At 40.6% G+C, this 20209-nt stretch overlaps 1 protein-coding gene across 2 annotated transcripts in view; it reads left to right on the forward strand.

The window, feature by feature from the left end:
* The window catches only part of sugct (succinyl-CoA:glutarate-CoA transferase), a 171773-nt gene that overhangs the window by 127289 nt on the left and 24275 nt on the right, over positions 1 to 20209 (forward strand). The window lies entirely within an intron of this gene.

Here is a 20209-nt window from a genome sequence, read left to right on the forward strand (position 1 = left end):
TTGGATATTTCAATATTTTTTAACAAATCAAAAACTGAAAAATTGGGCGTGCAAAATTATTCAGCCCCCTTAAGTTAATACTTTGTAGCGCCACCTTTTGCTGCGATTACAGCTGTAAGTCGCTTGGGGTATGTCTCTATCAGTTTTGCACATCGAGAGACTGACATTTTTTCCCATTCCTCCTTGCAAAACAGCTCGAACTCAGTGAGGTTGGATGGAGAGCATTTGTGAACAGCAGTTTTCAGTTCTTTCCACAGATTCTCGATTGGATTCAGGTCTGGACTTTGACTTGGCCATTCGAACACCTGGATATGTTTATTTTTGAACCATTCCATTGTAGATTTTGCTTTATGTTTTGGATCATTGTCTTGTTGGAAGACAAATCTCCGTCCCAGTCTCAGGTCTCCATCAGGTTTTCTTCCAGAATGGTCCTGTATTTGGCTCCATCCATCTTCCCATCAATTTGAACCATCTTCCCTGTCCCTGCTGAAGAAAAGCAGGCCCAAACCATGATGCTGCCACCACCATGTTTGACAGTGGGGATGGTGTGTTCAGGGTGATGAGCTGTGTTGCTTTTACGCCAAACATAACGTTTTGCATTGTTGCCAAAAAGTTCAATTTTGGTTTCATCTGACCAGAGCACCTTCTTCCACATGTTTGGTGTGTCTCCCAGGTGGCTTGTGGCAAACTTTAAATGACACTTTTTATGGATATCTTTAAGAAATGGCTTTCTTCCATAAAGGCCAGATTTGCAGTGGTCTGATACTCCTTCCATTTCAATATTATCGCTTGCACAGTGCTCCTTTGGATGTTTAAAGCTTGGGAAATATTTTTGTATCCAAATCCGGCTTTAAACTTCTTCACAACAGTATCTCGGACCTGCCTGGTGTGTTCCTTGTTCTTCATGATGCTCTCTGCGCTTTTAACGGACCTCTGAGACTATCACAGTGCAGGTGCATTTATACGGAGACTTGATTACACATAGGTGGATTGTATTTATCATCATTAGTCATTTAGGTCAACATTGGATCATTCAGAGATCCTCACTGAACTTCTGGAGAGAGTTTGCTTTTGATTTGTTAAAAAAGTTTGAAATATCCAATAAATGTCGTTCCACTTCATAATTGTGTCCCACTTGTTGTAGATTCTTCACAAAAAAATACAGTTTTATATCTTTATGTTTGAAGTCTGAAATGTGGCAAAAGGTCGCAAAGTTCAAGGGGGCCGAATACTTTCGCAAGGCACTGTATATTACTGCCAGATAGATCTAGGCTGATTTTGAGGATGTGGCGCCCTTCTAGAGAACCCTAACCATTAATAATTTGCCCCTGACAATCAGATGGCAGGCTTAGGCTCTAATCAGTGAAATGTGCTGCTGTGTGTTCAAATATTTACACAAAATACATTCTACATCCACATGGGTTTCTGGGGATAGAGATTGGGATCCACGATTATGGATTTTTATCCCTAAAATATACTGGTAAAGCGTTTCTATACGCATATGGTGTCAAAGCAGTCACTCCCATTTTGAATTTTTCTCTCACGTTAGATGTCATGTTTTCATCAGCTGTGATCCACAGCATAACTTCTTTTATCACCAGGGAGGTAAATGAGTTTGGGTGGTCTTGTAGCTTGTTGGGGGTTTTTTGGACTGCGAATGTCACTACTCGGCACACTGTGTGAGGAATCAGGGTTTATCAAAGTTAGATACTGTATGTGTTGTAGTTACACTGAATGCTTCGAGAGTCTCTTTTCTCCAAATGACTTAGGGGTCCATAATAGGGGAGGGTTGTCTAACTTTGTTTTTGCTTTGGGGAGGGTTGTGTGTTTTTTTTATTCGGCACAGGGGAGGGAAGTGTGTGTTTTCCATGGTTTACATTCACCATTTTGCAGGTTTTACTATACACTTTCTTTAATTTTAGACACATTCCCTAATCTGCTTTCTTACGCCCCCTATCAAGGTGTTTTGGTACTTCCCTTATGCACTACACTTTTCCCTTCACTTATTGTACCACAGGTCAATATAATCTACCAGTCTAACTGTCTATCCTTCCCTCTATCCGCCATGCATAGTGACAATAGTAGTAGATGGATTGTTTTTCCAGATCTGCAATAGAATAACTAGTAATCATACCACACATAAAATCATTCAAACTGCAGTTTTTTATATACAGTGCCCTGCAAAAGTATTCATCTCCCTTGGCGTTTTTCCTATTTTGTTGCATTACAACCTGTCATTTAAATGGATTTTTAATTGGATTTCATGTAATGGACATACACAAAATAGTCCAAATTGGTGAAGTATAATTTAAAAAAATACTTGCCCCCCTGGAAAAAAAACTAACAGAAAGTGGTGCGTGCATATGTATTCACCCCCTTTGCAATGAAGCCCCTGAATAAGATCTGGTGCAACCAATTACCTTCAGAAGTCACATAATGTGTTAAATAAAGTTCACCTGTGTGCAATCTAAGTGTCACATGATCTCAATATATTTACACCTGTTCTGATAGGCCCCAGAGGCTGCAACACCACTAAGCAAGGCGCACCACCAAGCAAGCGGTACCATGAAGACCAAGGAGCTCTCCAAACAGGTCATGGACAAAGTTGTGGAGAAGTACAGATCAGGGTTGGGTTATAAAAAAAATATCCAAAACTTTGAACATCCAACGGAGCACCATTTTAAATTCATTATTAAAAAATTGAAATAATATGGCACCACAACAAACCTGCCAAGAGAGGGCCGCCAACTAAAACTCACAGACCAGGCAAGAAGGGCATTAATCAGAGAGCCAACAAAGAGACCAAAGATAACCCTGAAGGAGCTACAAAGCTTTGTAGACCACTTTAAGCCGTACACTCCGCAGAGCTGGGCTTTACGGAAGAGTGGCCAGAGAAAACATTGCTTAAAGAAAAAAACAAGCGAACACCTTTGGGGTTCACCAAAAGGCATGTGGGAGACTCACCAAACATATGGAAGAAGGTTCTCTGGTCAGATGAGACTAAAATTGAGCTTTTTGGCCATCAAGGAAAACCCTTTGTCTGGCACAAACCCAACACTTCCCATCACCCGAGAACACCATCCCCAAAGTCAAGCATGGTGGTGGCAGCATCATGCTGTGGGGATATTTTTAATCGTCAGGGACTGGGAAACTGGTCAGAATTGAAGGAATGTTGGATGGCACTAAATACGGGGAAATTCCGAGGAGAAACCTGTTTCAGTCTTCCAGAGATTTGAGACTGGGACAGAGGTTCACCTTCCAACAGTACAATGACCCTAAGCATACTGCTAAAGCAACACTTGAGTGGTTTAAGGGGAAACATTTAAATGTCTTGGAATGGCCTAGTCTAAGCCCAGACCTCAATCCAATTGAGAATCTGTGGTATGACTTAAAGATGGCTGTACAGGGGGGGTGAATACTTTCGCAAGCCACTGTAAATCCACAAGAACATAGAGGAATACCTGATAGGCAGCGGAGAGTCCAGGTGCGTCATTGCATGTGAAAGAACAGCAAATAGATGAGACATGCAGCTCAAAAGCTCACCTATTGATCTTGTTCAGGGACAATACAATTATCCGGTAACGATTTACTTTGACTGCGTATATATAGCACATTTATTACACATCTATAAGCAGGTTAATGAATGTGTTATAACAGGTTATAACATAGCACATTCATGCCACGCACATATTTAGGAATCTTGATAGATGCATCATTACACTGACAGCCTGGTGTCATCAATATGGCTGTTCTCAAAAGTGTGCTTTTGTCATACCATTGTTAGTGAATATGCCAAAAAGCCAAACCATGTTTGGAAAATTATGCTGATATATAGCCTGTACTGGCCCCATTTCCCCTCCTGGTCTTTATAGACCTGTGACTTACCTTCTTCTCACTGAGGTCAATGGTGCATGCATATCTCCACAGGATTGAATCCTCAGGGTAAATTTGACGTATCAGATCGTCTCATTGAGTGTCATATCATAACTCTTTTGTAACTCATTAACAGCCCTCCTCCACATCGCAATTAGGCCTAATTTGATCATACTGGTCTATAACGCACACATAAAGAGTCTATGTATGAAAAGTCAAATCTATTTTCCCATTCATAAAGCATTTATAGCTAAGCCCTTCATGGTAATTAACTGTGCGTGTTGCCATCTGATCTATAACACCAGCATTAAAGGTATATGTATGAATTCTATGCAGTCAATGTGCTGTCATTTCTATTTTGCATTCATAAATAATTTACAGTGCATTCGGAATGTATTCAGACCCATTCACTTTTCCCACATTTTGTTACGTTACAGCCTTATTCTAAAATTGAAATAACTATTTAATCTATCTACAGACAATACCCCATAATGGCAATGCAAAAACAGGTTTAAATATAGCATCAACATTTTTTAAATCTGATATCCCCCTAGCTGATCATTGTCTGCAGCCGGCTCTGATCGTAAAGTAATGAGATAAGCAGGTATTTTCCTCCGTGGTAATTTGCGAACCCTTAACTTTCTGGCCCGTAGCCCTGCGTGGCATTGATTATGCCACAAAAGTCGATATCCACGTTTATAAACACAGGGTCGCTACTGTTATTGTTTTTTGTGGTCGTAATCATACTTTTTTGTTAATTCAATGTGGGGGAGCGTGATTTTATTTATTTTTTTACGGGAAGGTTGTTTAAGGTTGGGGAGGATGTGCATTTCATTTTTTTAATACATTGAGTTGGACCACCCCTCACACCCCCAGTAAATTTCAAACTGTCCCTTAAACCACTTCATCACTGTCCACTCTTTTCCAGCTAGATCCACAACAGTGGTTAGGCCTTTAACCCAATTTGTCTCCCAGCTGTCCATATGGTCAGAGTATCGCTACAAAACACACATTCGGTAGCCAGCTCCTGGTGTCAAGGGAGGAAAGCTGTGAGGCACTCGATCCTGTCCTTCGTGGACCGGGAAAGTCGTGAGTCAACAGAAAGGGTCACGACTGAGGTCTCGGAGCAGTTAGCACTGTTGTCATTCTGAAATGAAAAACTCCATAATATGTCTAATGTTTAGGATATTGAACCACAGGGGTGATATTTGAGCGTGGCTTGGGCAGCCCTATTTAGATCTGTACCGTGCCGTACCTGTATCGACTCGCCGCCCGAGACCTAATTGGAGTATTGGTTACGGTGTGAGTGTACTGAAGAAACCAGGCACGACAATGCATATCCTCTTGCAACGAGGAAACTGGTTTGGCTTCTTTAGCCAGCTCTTATGAAAGAGTAAACAATTTTTCATCATCATTTTGCAAACCATTGAATTTGGCCATCAATACCCAGTTGGCAAAATTTGAAAATACGTCATTCTGACTGACCATGTTGCGGTAAAAAAATGCATTTACATATTTATGAGAACATTGAACAAATCTTTCCCAGCCTCTTTGATGTTGTCATGAAAAGGGCAACTTTACTTGGTTCTAATTTGCTTGTTATATACCAGAGACATCCATACATCAAACAGCGCTGAAGTAGAAAATTATATCAGGCCCCCACACAACCCTGCTTTACCTAGTGTAATCATGTGCAGGGCCACTTGATGTGCAGTGAAGTTGCGTTATGGGTTGGAAGTGATTGGGCTTGTGCATTGCGCTGCTAGTGGCGGGAAGGGCAGTGCCTCTCCTGTGAGCTGGTTGATAAGGCTAATACAAGTCCTCAGACTTCTTCGCAAGAGATAGGAAGAGAGACAGGGTATTAAATGGCCACACAGCAGGATGCTGGTGTGACCCCAGCGAAGTCTGCGAGGCCGCTGCAAAACCTTCATCTCCCTTTCAGTTTTCATCTACGGCACGGAGGACTTTTCTGTGACCCCGGCGTAGCCGCAGGTGTCACCAGCTCCTTCCGGAAAGACGAGTGCGAGATCGCCTGCAATGGGCATCAAAGCCAACTAGCTGAGAGGTTTAGGAGACTTGCTTAAATTAAAGCACTGAATTTGCGCCTGTCAGATTGAAATAACAAGGGGAGAGATTGTTGTGAGCCTTTCTTTCGCTGATCAAATACAAATGTTATTGCACACTCTCCCTCCAGAACCTGTTTCGGCAGAGTGTTTTATGTTCTCCTACCACTTGTCAGAGTCCATGCTTAATTTGAACATATATAGAATAGGAACCAGCGTTTATGTATTTTGGATTCATCTTAAATGCTCTCAGGACCAAAAATGCATTGTTTTATATAAGCTGACTCAAAATAAAGAAAAATTAATATCATCTTGGCACTTACAGTGCATTCGGAAAGAATTTAGACCTTCACTTTTTCCACATTTTGTTGTAACGTATACAGCCTTGTTCTAAAATGAATCGAATCGTTTTTTCCCCTCATCAATCTACACATAATACCCCATAATGACAAAGCAAAACAGGGTTTCTAGAAATATTTGCAAATGAATAAAATATTATAATAATGAAATATCACATTTACGTAAGTATTCAGAGCCTTTACTCAGTACTTTGTTGAAGCACCTTTGGCAGCAATTACAGCCTCAAGTCTTCTTGGTTATGATGCTACAAGCTTGGCACACCTGTATTTATGGAGTTTCTCCCATTCTTCTCTGCAGATCCTCTCAAGCTCTGTCAGGTTGGATGGGGAATGTCTCTGCACAGCTGTTTTCCGGTCTCTCCAGAGATGTTAGATCAGGTTCAAGTCCGGGCTCTGGCTGGGCCACTCACAGACATTTAGTGACTTGTTCCATGCTGTCTTGGGTGTGTGCTTAAGTCTTGAGTGCTCTGGTGCAGTTTTTCATCAAGGATCTCTCTGTACTTTGCTCCATTCATCTTTCCCTTGATACTAACTAGTCTCCCCAGTCCCTGCCGCTGAAAAACATCTCCACAGCAAGATGCTGCCACCACCATGTTTCACCTTAGGGATGTTGCCAGGTTTTCTCCAGATGCGACACTTGGCATTCAGGCCAAAGAGTTCAATCTTGGTTTTATCAGACCAGAGATTCTTGTTTATCATCGTCAGAGAGACTTTTAGATGCCTTTTGGCAAACTCCAAGCTGGCTTTCATGTGCCTTTTTACTGAGGAGTGGTTTCCGTATGGCCACTCTACCGTAAAGGCCTGATTAGCGGAATGCTGCAGAGATGGTTGTCCTTCTGGAAGGTTCTTCCATCTCCACAGAGGATCTCTGGAGCTCTGTCAGATTGACAATTTGGTTCTTGGTCACCTCCCCGGCCAGCACTAGGAAGAGTATTGGTGGTTCCAAACTTCTTCCAGTTATGAATGATGGAGGCCACTGTGTTCTTGGGCACCTTCAATGCCACGGACAATTCCTTCAACCTCATGGCTTTGATTTTGCTCTGACATGCAGCTGTGGGACCTTATATAGACAGGTGTGTGCCTTTCCATATCCAATCAATTGAATTTACCACAGGTGGACTCCAATCAAGTTGTAGATACATCTCAAAGGTGATCAATGGAGGTGATCAATGGAAACAGGATGCATCTGAGGTCAATTTCGAGTCTCATAGCAAAGGTTCTGAATACTTATGTAAATAAGGTATTTCTGTTTTTTTTATTTTTAATACATTTGCAAACATTTCTAAAAGCCTGTTTTTACTTCCGCTTAGTCATTATGGGGTATTGTGTGTAGACAGATGAGGATTTTAGAATAAAGCTTTAACGTAACAAAATCTGGAAAAAGTCACGGGGTCTGAACACTTTCCGAATGCACTGTATGCAGAGATGAAAAATGAAAGCAAGGAAGGGGAAAGAGAGATTGTAAACAGTCAAAGAGACTGAGGAGGAGAGTAAGCCACAGAAACATATTGTTCTCATCACCGGGTTATCTTTTGATCAAGCCCTGTGTCGGAACGAATACTGAGATGGCTTCAAACATTAAAGCACATGTGATTCAGGGCTGGATTAAAGCATACTTGTTTTTTTATATGTATATTTTTACTTTCCCCAATGTTCAAATGGTAAGTCAGTATTATTCTTTAAGTTTTTCCCCATACACAATACTACATATGCCAGACAGGTAAGGATCTTGAGTCTTTTTGCCACATATGCATAACATTTTGATTGGCCAGGATACGGTGAAATTATATGGCCCAAATGCAATCAATGTAAAATATTATGACCAAAAGTAATGGCATATGAGGGTGGTTAGAATACATATCAGGAGGCAATCACAATTGCAAACATTATTGCTTATACTCATTAGAGTGATTAACATTTTGAAGATATACAAAAACAAATCACAGTAAAACTGGATTCTGGGTATTCAAAACAATGTTTTTGCTAAATTCTGACATTCAGAATGGGGCATAGAAGGATGTTTAGGTGAATCAATTTGATAGGTAAACGGAATGAGATGCAGTAATGGCAAAGTAGGCTCCCTGAATGCAACGTTGGCACATCTGGGTTATATAAGATTTGTATTTATAAGAAGTATGGTCTAGAAACTATCAGTTCAGCTTCACTGGACTTATCACTCCAGCTGTTGGAGATGCTCTGTGACATTTTAGATGTAACCTGCTCCTTTGAATTGGCAGTGTCATCTCATTTCACCCTTGTGGCAAAAATGTATTTAAAGTTATGCAATGGGTGGTTAAAACCACATTCCAGCCGGTGTCTATTCCACAAGTTACCACCAGCTAAATATATGACATTGAAATGTCTATTTCATCTGTTCCATCTGACTGCACAATCCACTGTCTCATCAGCCCAGCCAGGCAATTTATAAAATGTATAAAACTCCATTATTAAAATCTAGACATTATCTCATATTTCTTTTTGACTAACATTTCGTTTTCAACAGCGGAGATTTGTGTAAACTTTGCTGTCTGTCTCTTTGACATTTGCAACATTTTTCAATATTCAAATTCGATCTCAAGCAGTCCCATAGTAATGAACATGTCGGGGGTCGGGATGAGACAGACAGGAAAGCAACTTTTCTCAGCCAGTTGAAATCATGAATCAGCATAATTTTTATGGATATATACAAAAAACTATCAATAGAAAACAAGTAAAACAAAACAAAGTGCAGCTAGTTTGCTGTCTTTCCAGCTTCAGTTTGAAGTGATTGTGTCAGCTGTGTTGTTGGCTAGCTCCTCTGAAAAACAGTGTCCTGACGAGAGAGCACATTTTCTACGGCAGGCGAAAATAGCTTGAAAAAACGCAAATACAGGTACTTTGCTGTTATTCTGGCTGCAATGTTTGACGTGACTGTAAGTTAGCTATAGTTGGCTAGCAAGCAAGGGATATGAATGTTGTCAGCCAGTATGGCAATGGAACATTTAGAATGAATGACTGGGTTGCGTCCATATATACAGAATGAAAAGACTGGGTAATGTCTCTGGCAACCGAACTGATTGAACAAACGACCAACCAGCTTAGGTAGTAACTCTAGATTTGTGTCAGGACTATATTTTGTGGAAAGATTAATTACTATGAATAATTTTTTTATGAAAATATGTCAATCATTATTTTAATATGTTTTTAACCCGTTCGTATTCCATACGAACAAAAAGCTTATTTCTTTCAAATATTGTGGACAACTTTGTTTAAGTAGATTATGTGTTATTAATTTGTAATGTACTTCAATTTTGATCCCCTCGAAGCCGGTGTTTGGAGGATATATTGGCACGATTTGCCGTACAACACCCAACTATATATCCTCCAAACACCGGCTTCTCGGGCATTATCACCTAAGTACATAATGACTTAATAACACTGTCACGTTCTTTTATTATGCCTTTGTTTTAGTATGGTCAGGGCGTGAGTTGGGTGGTTTGTCTATGTTCCTTTTTCTATGTATTGGGATTTCTGTGTTTGGCCTGGTATGGTTCTCAATCAGAGGCAGCTGTTTATCGTTGTCCCTGATTGAGAACCATATTTAGGTAGCCTGGTTTCACTTTTGAGTTGTGGGTGATTATTTTCAATGTTAGTGTTTGTTATCACACGGGACTGTTTTGTTTGTTTCACTTTGTTATTTTGTATTTTTGAAGTGTTCAGTTTGTCTGATTAAAATGGACACTTACCACGCTGCAAATTGGTCCGATCTCTCTTACTCCTCATCAGAGGAAGACGACGAACGTTACAAACACACAATCTACGTAATTGCAAACTCCACTTAAAGCATGTTTGGTCAATTATTTAATTACCACTATAGTATGTAGGAAATTTGTTGTCAATATTTAATAACTCAACAACCATGGTGACACAAATGTCTGACAATTTGTCTGGAAACAATGCCTGGTGTCCAAGTGGATAATATTACAGTACATGGATGTAATTATTTTAAAATAATAATTAATATACTAAACATACATTTTACTGACACATGCAACAATTTTTATTTGTTTTACTGAATTACAGGTCATATACAGTGGGGCAAAAAAGTATTTAGCCAGCCACCAATTGTGCAAGTTCTGCCACTTTAAAAGATGAGAGAGGCCTGTAATTTTCATCATAGGTACACTTCAACTATGACAGACAAAATGAGAAAAAAAATCCAGAAAATCACATTGTTGGATTTTTAATGAATTTATTTGCAAATTATGGTGGAAAATAAGTATTGGGTCAATAACAAAAGTTTCTCAATACTTTGTTATATATCCTTTGTTGGCCATGACAGAGGTCAAACGTTTTCAAATCGTTGCAGAGGTCAAATCGTTGCAGATCTCCTCTAGAGCAGTGATGTTTTGGGGCTTATGCTGTGCAACACGGACTTTCAACTCCCTCCAAAGATTTTCTATGGGGTTGAGATCTGGAGACTGGCTAGGCCACTCCAGGACCTTGAAATGCTTCTTACGAAGCCACTCCTTCGTTGCCCGGGTGGTGTGTTTGGGGTCATTGTCATGCTGAAAGACCCAGCCACGTTTCATCTTCAATGCCCTTGCTTATTGGAAGGAGGTTTTCACTCAAAATCTCATGATACATGGCTGGACATACTGCCAAATTCTCTAAAATGACGTTGACGGCGACTTGTGGTAGAGAAATGAACAATCAATTCTCTGGCAACAGCTCTAGATGAAATGCCTGCAGTCAGCATGCCAATTTCACGCTCCCTCAAAACTTGAGACATCTGTGACATTGTGTTGTGTGACAAAACTGCACAATTTAGAGAGCCTGTTATTGACCCCAGCACAAGGTGCACCTGTTTAATGATCATGCTGTATATTGTTGTGCAACACCTGTCAGGTGGATGGATTATCTTGGCAATGGAGAAATGCTCACAAACAGGGATTTAAAGACATTTGTCCACAAAATTTGAGAGAAATAAGCTTTTTGTGCGTATGGAACTTTTCTGTGATATTTTATCTCAGCTCATGAAACATGGGACCAACACTTTATATGTTGTGTTTATATTTTTGTTCAGTATAGATAAAACTCTAGTAACACAAAGCACTACAGCAGATTTCCCCCCCCCCAATGACAGGCTTTTACAGGCCTCTAACATTAAGATTACCAAGCGTACTGCTTGCTAGCCTACCAACTGAGGGATGTGGGCCATTGTATGTTCATACATTTGATCTCCCATTGTAAGGCCAATATCATAAGCAGAGGCCTCCATGGTGACTTCTTTACCTTTGATCTTTAGAGAGCAGCATGTTTGCTTTGACATAAATCCTCTCTTATTGCACCCAAAAATTCCAGTCCCACTCTGACTTGATACGCCACACATCTCACAAAGGGATGCCCATACTAGCCAGATTCCAACCCGTTTGGTCCTTTTAATTATTATCAATAGATGGACTCCCTTACGGTAAAACCACATGATTTCACGTGGAAAATCTCATGATTTCTGATGTGAAATTTAACATCTGAAATCATGTGAAAATTTGTTTTTGGAACAGTTCGCAAGTGACATTTCACACGTGAAAACGTGTTTTTTAACACTCGCATGTGACATTTCAATGTGAAAATGTGTTTTTGGAACACATCACGTGTGACATTTCACATGTGAATTAATGTGCAAGTTAAATTTCACATGTAAAATCATGTACAAAAGCTTGTTTTTGGAACACTTCACATGATTTTTCACATGAACTTTTTGCTTACATGTTTTAACATGTGCAGTTTCACCAGTGGAGGCTCCTCAGAGGAGGAAGGGGAGGACCATTCTCCTCACTGAATTTCATAAGAATTCTAATTGTAAAACATTTAAAAGATTTCCTTTTTAGAAAAAACTATACTAAATATAATATAATCATCATAATTGATTAAAACATACTATTTTGCAAAGAAGGTCTATAGTAGCCTAATCAGCACTGTGTAGGGTAGCACCATGGTGTAGCCAGAGGACAGCTAGCTTCCATCCTTCTTCTGGGTACATTGACTTCTGGTCACCCCCATCCATAGACTTAACACAGTATTAATGATGACTTCAAGAGGACGTCCTCCAGCCTATCAGAGCTCTTGCAGCATGAACTGACATGTTGTCCACCCAATCAAAGGATCAGAAAATTCATCTAGTACTGAAAGCATAAGCTACTGCTAGCTAGCAAGCACTGCAGTGTATAAAATGTGACCGACCGGCTCAAATCGGTCTTATGTAGCAAAATTTGAAATTGTGTTTTTCACATTGGATGAAAGTAGAGACTCAGAGCTACAAAATGGTATATCATACAGTTGAGGAACAATGGGAAAGTAATTTTGCTTTGAAAGTTGATAAACTGAGAAAATGGCCTTTGAATGTTTTGGTACTACTACTGGAGAGCCCTTCTTTGTCTATACCCATTCAGCATCATTCACACCCTCTTTAAGCTTTAGTCCCATCCATCTCTTTAAGAGTTGATCCGAGCGTTCTGAACTAACAACAGCAGTCAAGCACCCAAGCTAACTTGCTAGCCACTTCTCGACACAAATGAGAGAACAGCTCACTGAACATTACTTGCCCTAGCAGAGCTGGTTAGGCTGTTATGCTATCCAGTTGGTGACTGCAGCTGTGCTGTCAGATTGTCTGTTCGTAAATTCAGAGCGTTTTACAAAAAAAAAAAAAAATCGAATGTATTTGTCACATACACATGGTTAGCAGATGTTAATGCGAGCGTAGCGAAATGCTTGTGCTTCTAGTTCCGACAATGCAGTAATAACTAACAATTCCAAAACTACTACCTTATACACACAAGTGTAAAGGGATAAAGAATATGTACATCAAGATATATGAATGAGTGATGGTACAGAGCAGCATAGGCAAGATGCAGTAGATGGTATCGAGTACAGTATATATATATGAGATGAGTATGTAAACAAAGTGGGATAGTTTAAAGTGGCTAGTGATACATGTATTATATAAAGATGCAGTAGATGATATAGAGTACAGTATATACATATACATATGAAATGAATAATGTAGGGTATGTAATAATTATATTAAGTAGCATTGTTTAAAGTGGCTAGTGATATATTTTACATCAATTCCAATCAATTCCCATTATTAAAGTTGCTGGAGTTGAGTCAGTGTATTGGCAGCAGCCACTCAATGTTAGTGGTGGCTGTTTAACAGTCTGATGGCCTTGAGATAGAAGCTGTTTTTCAGTCTCTCAGTCCCAGCTTTGATGCACCTGTACTGACCTCGTCTTCTGGATGATAGCGGGGTGAACAGGCAGTGGCTCGGGTGGTTGTTGTCCTTGATGATCTTTATGGCCTTCCTGTGACATCGGGTGGTGTAGGTGTCCTGGAGGGCAGGTAGTTTGGCCCCGGTGATGCATTGTGCAGACCTCACTACCCTCTGGAGAGCCTTACGGTTGTGGGCGGAGCAGTTTCCATACCAGGCGGTGATAAAGCCCAAACAGGATACTCTCGATTGTGTGTCTGTAAAAGTTTGTGAGGGCTTTTGGTGACAAGCCAAATTTCTTCAGCCTCCTGAGGTTGAAGAGGCGCTGCTGCGCCTTCTTCACCACGCTGTCTGTGTGGGTGTCGGTGGAACACTACTGTCCCGTCGATGTGGGTGTGGGGTGCTCCCTCTGCTGTTTCCTCCATTGCATATCGCTGCAAAATGCTGTGGTAGCCATGCTGGTTAATTGTGCCTCGAATTCTAAATTAATCAGACAGTTCCACCAGCAAAGCACCCCCAAACCATTACACCTCCTCCTCCATGCTTCACGGTGGGAACCACACATGCTGAGATAATTTGTTCACCTACTCTGCATTTCATAAAGTCTGTTGGAACAAAAAGTAAACATTTGGACTCATCAAACCAAAGGACAGATTTCCACCGGTCTAATGTCCATTGATTGTGTTTCTTAGCCCAAGCAAGTCTCTTCTCATTATTTGTGTCTTATTTGTGTTTGGTGGTGGGTTCTTGAATGCCTGATTCACGCAGTCTCCTCTGAACAGTTGATGTTGACATATGTCTATTACTTGAACTCTTTGAAGCATTTATTTGTGCTGCAATTTCTGAGGCTGGTACCTCTAATGAACTTATCCTCCGCAGCAGAGGTAACTCTGGGTCTTCCTTTTCTGTGGCGGTCCTCATGAGAGCCAGTTTTATTAGAGCTCTTAATGGTTTTTGGTTCTTGACATTTTCCGGATTGACTGACCTTCGTGTCTTAAAGTAATGATGGACCGTCATTTCTCTTTGCTTGTTTGAGCAGCTGTTCTTGTCAGAATATGGACTTGGTCTTTTTAAGTATAAGAAGAAGGAAAGATATTCCACAAATTAACTTTTAACAAGGCGCACCTATTAATTGAAATGCCTTCCAGGTGAATACCTCATGAAGCTGGTTGAGAGAATTCCAAGAGTGTGCAAAAAAAGGTGAAAAAGGTGGCTACTTTGAATAATTTCAAATATTAAATATATTTTGATTTTTTTAACACTTTGTTTGTTACTACATGATTCCATATGTGTAATTTCATAGGTTTGATGTATTCACTATTATTCTACAATGTAAAAAATAGTAAAAATAAAGAAAAACCCTTGCATGAGTAGGTGTGTCTAAACTTTTGACTGGTACTGTTTATGTTGGGAAAATAACATATTTGAATGCACAAAACAATCATATATATATATATATATATATATATATATGTGTAATTATTATGTTTAAACTAAAGCATTCGATCAATGTTGATCCATATAAATGTTTTCCCCTCTCATGTAACCACAGAGCTTCCCAAGCAGATACTTGTGAAGAGTGTGGCAGTAGAGGAGACAGTGAGGCCTGGTTCGATGAAAGGAGGCACATAAATAAAATGAAAAATGAGAGACACATAAATAAACAGGGCTGCTGACACAGGCATAAAGTGAACCCTGTTTCAAGTGTGCATCGGGGGAAATGGGAGATGCATGTGGCGCTCATGTACCACCTTTTCATTTCCACAATTGTGTTTTTGATTATCTGTCAAGTCCTTGTAAGGAGGGGGCAGCTGTCAAGTTCAATATCAGCATCTGGATAAGCTGGGAATTGAAATGTTTATTTTCCTATCGCTCTCTCACTTAATCATGTATTTAGGAGATTGACTGTCTTGGATTACTGTTTGGAGGATGATAAGGTTTTTTAAGCTACCGTTTTATCTTTCGTTCTCTAAACAGTTTTCCCATCCATTATTACAACACGCCATGATGGCGCTGTGTCAAGTGTTTACCCTTTACAATATTGTAGAACATTTCTCAAGAAGTTCAGATCTCTTGGCATAAAGATGAACATGTAGGGTTGACACAGTTGCTGGACCTGGCTTTTGGTCTCAGGCCAGGCTACCCCATATTTACTGCAATATTATGATTCATGACGTGATTCATACAAACCAATAAAAAGTACCAAACATTTTCATTGAGGTCTTTGGAAGAGCAGTACAAAAGTTCTGTTGAGCATGTGGCCACCTGGCCATTCATATGCAGTTTTCATTTCAAGACTGCAAATCTTATTTCCACATTTTTATGAAGTTGCTGGATAAGTTTATAAGGTAGAAGTCCAACTCTGGGCTCAATTCAATCAAACAATCAATGTTTCTCACGCCTTATATCCTGGGGCCAAATGGGAAGGTTCTGGGCACTGTCAAAATAACAGATGGTTTCCTCTCAAAGTTGGATGCTTAATTTCTTTTAGTTTCCATGTGAGACAGAATTTGTTAACAAAGATGGCAGGTTTTATTGAATCAGTCCCATAGTCAACTCCAGCCTTCTCCAGGTAGCTGTCAACCACAAGGTCAACCATGTTTCTTACTGAATGAAACAAACAAGAGTGAGATATGAGGCAGACCAATATTCCTGGAGAATATTAATGGGTTTATGGGCCTCAAATGAAAATTCAGAGCCAGAATAACTTTTTTTGTGTAGCAGCAGTTGGAAGAGTAAACTGCCTAAAATTAGATATACACTTCTGTTCAAAAGTTTGGGGTCACTTAGAAATGTCCTTGTTTTTTTAAAGAAAAGCCCATTTTTGGTCCATTAAAGTAACATAAAATTGATCAAAAATTCAGTGTAGACATTGTGAATGTTGTGAATGACTATTGCAGCTGGAAACGGCAGATTTTTTATGGTATATCTACATAGGCGTACAAAGGCCCATTATCAAGAACCACCAACTGGCAGCTTCATTAAATAGTACCCGCAAAACACCAGTCTCAACGTCAACCGTGAAGAGGCAACTCCAGGATGCCGGCCTTCTAGGCAGAGTTCCTCTGTCCAGTGTCTGTGTTCTCTTGCCCATCTTAATATTTTATTTTTATTGACCAGTCTGAGGGTAGGGTAGCCTAGTGCTTAGTGTGTTGGACTAGTAACCGGAAGGTTGCAAGTTCAAATCCCCGAGCTGACAAGGTACAAATCTGTCGTTCTGCCCCTGAACAGGCAGTTAACCCACTGTTCCTAGGCTGTCATTGAAAATAAGAATTTGTTCTTAACTGACCTGCCTAGTTAAATAAAGGTCAAATAAAATAAAAAAAATGCAACTCTGCCTAGAAGGTCAGCATCCCGAAGTCACCTCTTCACTGTTTACTTTGAGACTGGTGTTTTGCGGGTACTATTTTAATGAAGCTGCCAGTTGAGGACTTGTGAGGCATCTGTTTCTCAAACTAGACACTCTAATGTACTTGTCCTCTTGCACAGTTGTGCACCGGGGCCTCCTACTCCTCTTTCTATTCTGGTTAGAGTCAGTTTGTGCTGTTCTGTGAAGGGAGTAGTACACAGCGTTGTACGAGATCTTCAGTTTCTTGGCAATTTTTTGCATGGAATAGCCATTTCTCAGAACAAGAATAAACTGACGAGTTTCAGAAGAAAGCTCTTTGTTTCTGGCCATTTTGAGCCTTTAATTGAACCCACATATGCTGATGCTTCAGATACACAACTAGTCTAAAGAATGCCAGTTTTATAGTTTTTTTAATCATGACATCAGTTTTCAGCTGTGCTAACATAATTGCAAAAGTGTTTTCTAATGATCAATTAGCCTTTTTAAAATGATAAACTTGGATTAGCTAACACAACATCACATTGGAACACAGGAGAGATATTTGCAGATAATGGGCCTCTGTACGCCTATGTAGATATTCCATAGAAAATCTGCCGTTTCAGGCTGCAATAGTCATTCACAACATTAGGCTGCAATAGTCATTCACAACATTAACAATGTCTACACTGTATTTCTGATAAATTTTATGTTATTTTAATGGACACAAAATGTGCTTTTCTTTCCAAAACAAGGACATTTCTAAGTGACCCCAAACTTTTGAACGATAATGTAAATTTCCAGATACCAACTGATTCTGCTGTCTAAAGAGCCAGCAGCAATCCGTTTCATATTCATAAGACATACACACAAGAAGTTGGAAGCAAATGTGGGAAAGTGATCTCCTTTGCAGCACCTCCGAAAGTGCAACAACGCATGGAAAGTATGGTGTGGTGACTCTGCTGTACATTATCCTAAAGTTAGCCTGTCATGACCTCTGTGAGTGGGGACCAGGCTGCTGTTTTTAAACCTGCTTCACACATCGGCCTCACTTGTTTATAAGGGACTTATTCTTACCTGAAAAGTGAGACCGGGAGATCCATTGTTATACATTAAAATAGTACAAGGCCAGAGATATCTACCAGTTAGTACTCCATAAAAATCTCCTTCAATCTCTCTCTCTCTCGGTCTCACTCATGTATTAAATGTGACTATGGCGGTCTGGAAGCATTTGCATTTCAAGAACCAACAAGCGAGTGTTTTTATTTTTATCTGTTCAAAAAATGAATAGAGAGAGTCATCAATGATGCATAAACTGTGCCTGAAGACAAATACATAACACCCTTGTGTGCGAGAACAGTGCGATAGTTGGAACCCTGTTCAATCAAACTTGGCAAACAGGTCTTCAGAATAAACTATTGCCCCCTTGAGCTTCAAGAAAGCATTTGGAGTCGTACTAATCAAACCCATGGTTTCAATGAGCAACAAGAAGAGACTGCATATTAAAGGTGCAATTGGCAATATTTACTGTAATTTCAATGAATTATATAACTTGATCATGTTGATCTTGTGGACTGTCAATCCTTGTATCCATAGCTCCTGCTATGCATTTGAGAATGGTTACATTTCTCCAGCCCCATCCTTCAGTGCCATATAGCAAACCAAGTGGTAAAGCTGCTGTTGACTGAAAAACGAATTAAGAATTGTGTCAAATTTATGTTCATTCTCTGTGCAAGGGCTATGAGTATTTATTTTATTTTAAGTGCAATAAGCTGGCGTTCTGTTAACTCCACAACCCTGGCATTCAAAGCATCAGCAAACTTACGCTGAACTGTGGCTGGTGGTGAACACACAGAGTTGCTGCAGTGTCAGTTGTGTGTGTGTGTGACTCTAATGCTGTGCAAAAAATGTCCAATCCGCATAACGACCAGTCGGCATAACTGGACAAGAAAGCAAGAAAGAACCATCAAAAGCAAGCCAGCATAACTGTATGTGTTGCTATGGTGATTTCGGTACAAAAGCAATGCTACGGCAGACAGTAAAAGTTTCAAATATTATAACTTTGACGGGAAGCCCCGTCTACCGTGGCGGCTGACGTCATTCACAGCGAGCCACAACGGCATTTGTGGCTCGTTGTGAAATGACATCCATTTTGCGGTCTACCTCGTACCATGTAAACGCGCCGTAAGTGGGCTCATCTGTGCATGACCTCCCTCGACATGAAGAACGCAGATACCAATGGGAAAGGAGTAGACAGAGACAGAGACAGAGACTCACGTCTGGGCAGACTGACGCAAACCCAACTCTAGCTCATTACCCTTTTTTTTTTTTTTTTCACCTTTATTTAACCAGGTAGGCCAGTTGAGAACAAGTTCTCATTTACAACTGCGACCTGGCCAAGGTAAAGTGCACCACCACATATTGGCTGTCCCGTAGAGAGAGGAGAGAGAGGTGCCACGTGAATCACCACCATGCAGCCTCTAAATATAACATGACGGAGAGGCGCACTCTCTCGACGCTGTCGCTGTGGTAATATGCTCCGAGGGTCAGCGAGTCCATGTCGATGAGAGACCGAGAGTGTCACACATGTCTGGTGGTCTGACTCTTCGTCCTTATGTAACTGTCTGACTTCAGCTTGCCCACACTCTGATGTATAGCGCTAATTATCCTAAGTTAGTTAAACAGGCCGGATAGGGAGCCTTTTGATTCAACTGTGGGCGATGTGGACGTTTCGAGTGCAGGTGGTTTATGATATTAAAATGCATAGTGTATAGAACAGACTACAGATCCCCCCGGTGAAGGGGGTTCTAGGCTAGAGCACTATCTAGCTCTTGAGCACTTTTCTGTCGGACTGCCAGATGGTGAAGTGTGATTCTTCACTCCAGAGAATGCGTTTCCACTGCTACGGAGTCCAATGGCGGCGATCTTTACACGACTCCAGCTGGCGCTTGGCTTTGCTCATGGTGATCTTAGGCATGTGTGCGGCTGCTCGGGCATAGAAACGCATTTCATGAAGTGCCCAACAAACATTTCTTGTGCTGACATTGCTTCCAGGTGCAGTTTGGAACTCGGTAATGGGTGTTGCAACTGAGGACAGACAATTTTTACGCGCGCTTCAGCACTTGGCGGTCCCGTTTTGTGAGCTTGTGTGGCCTACCACTTCACAGCTGACCCGTTGTTGCTCCAATTGACTGGGGCAGCTCTAACAGGGCAGACATTTGATGAACTGACTTGTTGGAAAGGTGGCATGATGGTGCCACGTTGAAAGTCACTGAGCTCTTCAGTAAGGACATTCCACTGTGAATGTTTGTCTATGGAGATTGCATGGCTGCGTGCTCGATAT

The sequence above is a fragment of the Oncorhynchus kisutch genome, linkage group LG11 (genome assembly GCF_002021735.2).
Source record: "Oncorhynchus kisutch isolate 150728-3 linkage group LG11, Okis_V2, whole genome shotgun sequence".
NCBI lineage: Eukaryota > Metazoa > Chordata > Actinopteri > Salmoniformes > Salmonidae > Oncorhynchus > Oncorhynchus kisutch.